Consider the following 6,000-nt stretch of genomic DNA (forward strand, 5'->3'; position numbering starts at 1 on the left):
CCCTCACAGGGACATAACCAACTTCACAAACTGACCCTAGCCTCTGACAGTCCCCTGAAATGGACAGAAAGGGTCCACCAGGAGCCCCCCACTCTGGTGTGTTGCCAGCTGGCCCTGATCTGGCCCAGACCTTCTCCAAGCTGACACCCCAGGCCCCACCATCCCAACATACCTGGTCCTGTGTCTCAGGCCTTGCAGATCAGGTCAACAGCAGCACAAAGTGGCCGGAGCTGAAGCAGCTGAAACAAAGTGGAAATCAACAGGAAGTGTGAGAAGCACCTTGTGACAAAAAAGGCATGAAGACCGGAAGTGGGTTTGGACCAGGAAGGCTGCGGTCAGCCTTCTAGAAGTGAGACAACCTTGCAGCCCCACTGCTCAGCTGCTATTGAGCAAGACTTCAGGGTTGAGGAAGGAAAAAAAGAAACTCAAGCCCTAACTCTTTAGCCAGAACTTCAAGCTTTCCCTTTTCCACACTCTTCAGGTCTGTCTCCAGCCCTGTATTAGAGGGGAAAGGCAAGAAGGAGAGCTTTCCCACATTAAGGGTAGGAGATGCAGGATCCCTGTTGATTCAGTGGTAAGAATCCACCTGCCAACCTAAGTTCGATCCCTGGTTCACGAACCAAGATCCCACATGCCCTGGAGCAATCAAGCCCATGCTCCACAACTACTGAGCTGAAACACTAGCGCCCTAGAGCCCCTGCTCCATAACAAGAGAAGCCACTGCAAAGAGAAGCACGTGGACCACAAGAGAGTAGCTCCCTGCTCACAGCTAGAGAAAGCCCATGTGCAGCAACAAAGACCCAGCGCAACCAAAAATAATAAATAAAGGGTAGGGCTTCTCCAGTGGCTCACTGGGTAAAGAATCCACCTGCAATGCGGAAGACACAGAAGGCTCAGGTTCAGTCCCTGAGTTGGGAAGGTCCCCTGGAGGAGGGTATGGCAACCCATGTATTCTTGCCTGGAAAATTCCATGAACAGAGGAGCATGGCGGGCTACAGTCCATGGGATCACAAAAGAGTCGGACACGACTGCACAACTGAGCACACAGGAGATGCCAAGAACCTGGCAGAGCGCACATGTGGCACCTCAGAGAGACAACGGGAAGTCAGATAGTGGTAGCCTCCACCTACCACTTTTGGTGGTGAGACCTTGAACAAGTTGCTGTGTGTCTCCCTGTCTCATCTTTGCAAAATGAAATGGAGGTAATACCAATACTGACCTCATGGCGTTGTTTGGGCTTAAATGAGATAATGTGTGTAATTGGCTTCACATACATCCAATTATTCCCTTCAGTGGTTGGTGGCATCCCCCCTCCTTTCTGCCTCTCCAAATCTGACCCACTCCTTAAGTCTTTGGCAGGTCAGGCCACCCTGGTCTGAAGTCACTTCTCGCCTCCACAGTGGCTGCAGGTCAAATGTGTCACTAAGTCCCACCATGTAGGAGAAGCACCACGGTTAAGAACTATGACTGAGGCCCTTCACCGATAATTCTTTCCCATGGAGCTGTTTATCTCCCCAAGGTCACCCAGGGAGGGTAAGGGCTGCGTGGATTTGTCTCTGTTTCCCCAGGAGAATCTACCAGAGCACTGGAAGTTAGTCCATAAATGTTCATGGACTTTTAAGATGCTATGAAGGTTTCAGACTGACCTCAGGGCAGCTCAGGAGCATGTTGACTCCAGCCTACAGGAGGCTTATGCAGGATTTCAGTTGATGGTAAGAGGACTCACCTGTGGGTGTCAGTAGAGCACCATCTGAAAACATCTTGCAGTGCAATGCAGTTATATTTGGATGAGAAGGGACACTCTTTGAAGATGGTACTTTTAAACTAGTAATAGAATTTTCTGAAGAATATCCAAATAAAATGCCAACTGTTAGATGTTTAGATATCCTTCAGAATCGGTGGAGTCTGACCTTCTATCTTAACACCAAATTAGTCTCTGCTGGATGAACTGAATCCAAATAGTCCAGCCAATAATCAGGCAGCACAGCTTTATCAGGAAAACAAATGAGAATAAGAGAAAGGAGTTTTAGCCATTGCTGAATAAGGCTGGAATGATTCATAATACACAAATGGTCAGTTAATCTTTTTCATCATTGTTGTAATTTACCTCTCAGTAGAAAGGCTAACATATTTCAAATGCCACAGGTTTTAAGGATTCTGCAGGGGGAAAGTCCTTCAATTTAGAACATATAAAAGTTTGTGTATCTTGATGAATGTACTTTTTGTTGCATGGTGTGAGCTAAGTTATTGCTTACATAAATTTGTAATATATTCTATTTGTATTTTTTTTCCAGGCATATAATGTTGGTGTGGAGCTTTCATGACAGAATAACATTTTGTACATCTGTACTTTTTTCAAATATTGAATGCCTTATTTTGGAATTCTTTACATTTTTTTAAATTGAAAGCATTTGAAGTTTTTTTATATATGAATATTACATGTAAAGCTGTTAAAATATGTCTCTTCAATGCAAAAGAAAAAAAAATGCTATGGTAACACCAACCTATTTAAAGCATTCTGGTAAACTCCTGCACCTGGGCTGAGGTCGCCATAGCAACAGTTTTGCAGGCTGTGGCAAAGCCTTGCAGGAAGGCAGGACCTGGGTGATCCTTGGCTCCCTTAGCTCCTCTCACAATCCCTGAAAGCACTAAAGATGTGAAGTGGGGGAGGATGCTGAACGCTGTAGCTTGAGCTGCCAGGAAATCCTGCTTCCTGCCCTCATCTCTAGAAGGAAGCCTGGGTAGCTTGCAAAACACTTAAATCTCCCTCAAAAGCAGCCTAAGGTTAGCCACCTGATTAGGAGACCAGCCCTCCTCCTAGCTTTCTGTCCTCAGCTCCCTGGTCCCCTTTTTTCAGATGGCAGATATCTTGATAGCTGAGATGACATCTTAAGGATCGCCCCTCACCTCTTTTTTTAAATTTTTATTCATTTATTTATTTTTGGCTGAATCGGGTCTTAGTTGCGGCACATGGGATCTTTCATTGTGGTGCAATGATTCTCAGTTGTGGTTCACAGGCTTAGTTGCTCCATGACATGTGGGATCTTAGTTCCCTGTTGTTGTTCAGTCACTCAGTCATGTCCGACTCTTTGAGACCCCATGAACTGCCGCATGCCAGGCTTTCTTGTCCTTCACCATCTCCCGGAGCTTGCTCAAACTCATGTCCATTAAGTCAGTGATGCCATCCAACCATCTTGTCCTCTGTCATCCCCTTCTCCTCCTGCCTTCAATCTTTCCCAGCATCCGGGTCTTTTCAAATGAGTCACCTCTTCACATCAGGTGGCCAAACTATTGAAGCTTCAGCTTCAGCATCAGTCCTTCCATTGAAAATTCAGGATTGATTACCTTTAGGATGGACTGGTTGGATCTCCCTGCTGTCCAAGGGACTCTCAAGAGTCTTTTCCAACACCACAGTTCAAAAGCATCATTTCTTCGGCACTCAGCTTTCTATATGGTCCAACTCTCACATCCATACATGACTACAGGAAAAACCATAGCATCGACTAGACGGACCTTTGTTGGCAAAGTAATGTCTGCTTTTTAATATGCTGTCTAGATTTGTCATAGCTTTTCTTCCAAGGAGCAAGCGTCTTTTAGTTTAGTAGCTGCAGTCACCATCTGCAGTGATTTTGGAGCCCAAGAAAATGAAGTCTGTCACTGTTTCCACTGTTTCCCCATCTATTTGCCATGAAGTGATAGTTCTTTGACCAGGGAATCAAACCCTGTTCCCTAGCATCGCAAGGATTCTTAACCACTGGACTAGCAAGGAAGTCCTTGCCCCTCACCTCTTGTTCTCTCCAACTTACCACCTCCACATTTCTCTTAGTATACCCCAGGCCTTGTTGAGGCTTACTGGGTGCCAGGCTCTGTGCTCAGTGTGTTTTGTTTTGGACACAATGCACGGTTCATGGAATCTTATTTCCCCCAACAGGGATCGAACCCACACCCTCTGTAGTGGAATCAGTGTGTCCTAACCATTGGCCAGAGAATTCCTGTGTGCTAAGTGATTTACATATAATATCCTGCTTTAACCCTCACATAACTCTCTAAGTAAAGGCTGTTACTATTCCCATTTTACAGATGAGGAAACTGAGCCCCAAAGTGGTCACACAACTGGCCCAACTTTAACTTCCAGACATTTCAGTGGGATTTTATTCCAGGGAGCTATAAACTCTCCCACCTCCATGTCTCACAGAGAACGGACTTTTGTAGTTAGCCTGTTCAAAGTTTTGGAACTGCTGAGCCTGAGTCATCACCAGAGGCTGATTAGAAATGCAGAGCCTCAGGCCTCACCCCAGTCCCACTGAATTAGAATTTGCATTTTCACAAGAGAACCAGGCGATTGGTTTGCTCATCTAGATTTGAGTCTTACTTTCAGCTTCCCTTGTAGCTCAGTCGGTAAAGAATCTGCCTGCAGTGCAGGAGACTTGGGTTCGATCCCTGAGTTAGGAAGATCTCCTGGAGAAGGAAACGGCAACTCACTCCAGTATCCTTGCCTGGAAAATCTCATGGACAGAGGAGCCTGGTGGGCTGCAAAATCTCATGGACAGAAGAGCCTGGTGGGCTGCAGTCCACCGGGTCGTAAAGAGTCGGGCACGACTGAGCGACTAACACTTACTAAATTGAATTGAATGGGTAGTGCAAGACACGGACCCACAAAAGCAAAGTAAGCATCGACAAAGAACCCCGCAGGACTTTACATCTTGGGGTTTTGCCTCTAAACAAAGAACAGAGCAAAAATTCAGGGCTCTGGGGCTCCCCTCGCCTCAGTTTCCGCTTTCTAGGTCCTCAAGCAAAATCTCAACTCTGGAAGTTCTGAGAGCAATCGGATGTCCTTAGAGCGCCACCTTCTGGTCATGCTTAGCTATGCATCACACATTTCTGCTCCAGGCATCCCCTCCCAGAGCGGCAGCTACTTGTCTGTGGGGGCTAAACCTTCTATTGGGGACTTCTGTAGTTTTTCCCAGCAGTTTATTTCTCTTCCTTCTTTACCCTTCAACACTGACCATTCGTTATTCTTATCACTGATTCAGATAACTCCTTGCTGTCTAAATGACAGCAATGCAGCACTTTATGTTTGCTTAGTCCCTTGACCTCAATTCAGTTCAGCTCATCAAGGGTGCAAAGCCTTGACCATTCTGTTTTCACTTGACCATTCACTTGACCATATCACTTGACCATGTCTGTTTTCACTAACATCAAAGCAAGTGGAGAAACCAAGACCTTAGAGTTACAAACAAGGCATAAAGATTTAAAACTGATCTGTATAAGAAAGAATTCACATGGACATATTCACATGGACATTCACATGGACATATTTCTATTTACCTATGTTTATAGCTGAGTGGTTCAATAAGGGAAGTATGGCCACAGCTGCCTTACCAGAGAGCGGGTCTTTTTTTTTTTTTTTCAAATAAATTTATTTATTTTAGTTGGCGGCTAATTACTTTACTTGACTACTTTAATTGTAGTAGTTCTTGCCATACATTGACATGAATCAAGCCATGGGTTTACATGTGGTCCCCATCTTGAACCCCCCTCCCACCTCCCTCCCCATCCCATCCCTCTGGGTCATCCCATTGCCCCAGCCCTGAGCATTTGTCTCATTCATCAAACATGGAATGGTGTTCTGTTTCACATATGATAATATACATGTTTCAGTGCTATTGTCCCAGAATGTCCCACCCTCACCTTCTCCCTCAGAGTCCATAAGACTGTTCTATGCATCTGTGTCTCTTATTCTGTCTCGCATATAGGGTTATCGTTACCATCTTTCAAATTCCATATATATGCATTAGTATACTGTATTGGTGTTTTTCTTTCTGGCTTACTTCACTCTGTATAATGGGCTCCAGTTTCATTCATCTCAATAGAACCGATTCAAATGTATTTTTTTTAATGGCTGAGTAATATTCCATTGTGTATATGTACCACAGCTTCCTTATCCATTTGTCTGCTGATGGACATCTAGGTTGCTTCCATGTCCTGGCTATTGTAAAC

At 45.1% G+C, this 6,000-nt stretch overlaps 1 protein-coding gene and 1 pseudogene across 4 annotated transcripts in view; one reads left to right on the forward strand and one right to left on the reverse strand.

The window, feature by feature from the left end:
• NDEL1 (nudE neurodevelopment protein 1 like 1) overlaps positions 1 to 261 on the reverse strand; it is a 69,454-nt gene extending 69,193 nt beyond the window's left edge. For 2 of the 4 annotated variants that reach the window (XM_081578399.1, XM_081578393.1), the window contains exon 1: positions 173 to 217. The gene's annotated coding sequence lies outside the window, so the exon portion shown is untranslated. Of the gene's footprint in view, positions 1 to 172 lie in introns of all 4 variants that reach the window. The other 2 variants (XM_081578396.1, XM_081578398.1) reach the window with 1 other exon arrangement.
• Positions 262 to 1,665: 1,404 nt separating this feature from the next.
• On the forward strand, positions 1,666 to 2,062 carry LOC145541603 (ubiquitin-conjugating enzyme E2 B pseudogene; annotated as a pseudogene).
• Positions 2,063 to 6,000: the final 3,938 nt, after the last annotated feature.

Source organism: Giraffa tippelskirchi, chromosome 3, assembly GCF_054371585.1.
Source record: "Giraffa tippelskirchi isolate mGirTip1 chromosome 3, T2T-mGirTip1v1.2.pri, whole genome shotgun sequence".
NCBI classification, from domain to species: Eukaryota; Metazoa; Chordata; class Mammalia; order Artiodactyla; family Giraffidae; genus Giraffa; species Giraffa tippelskirchi.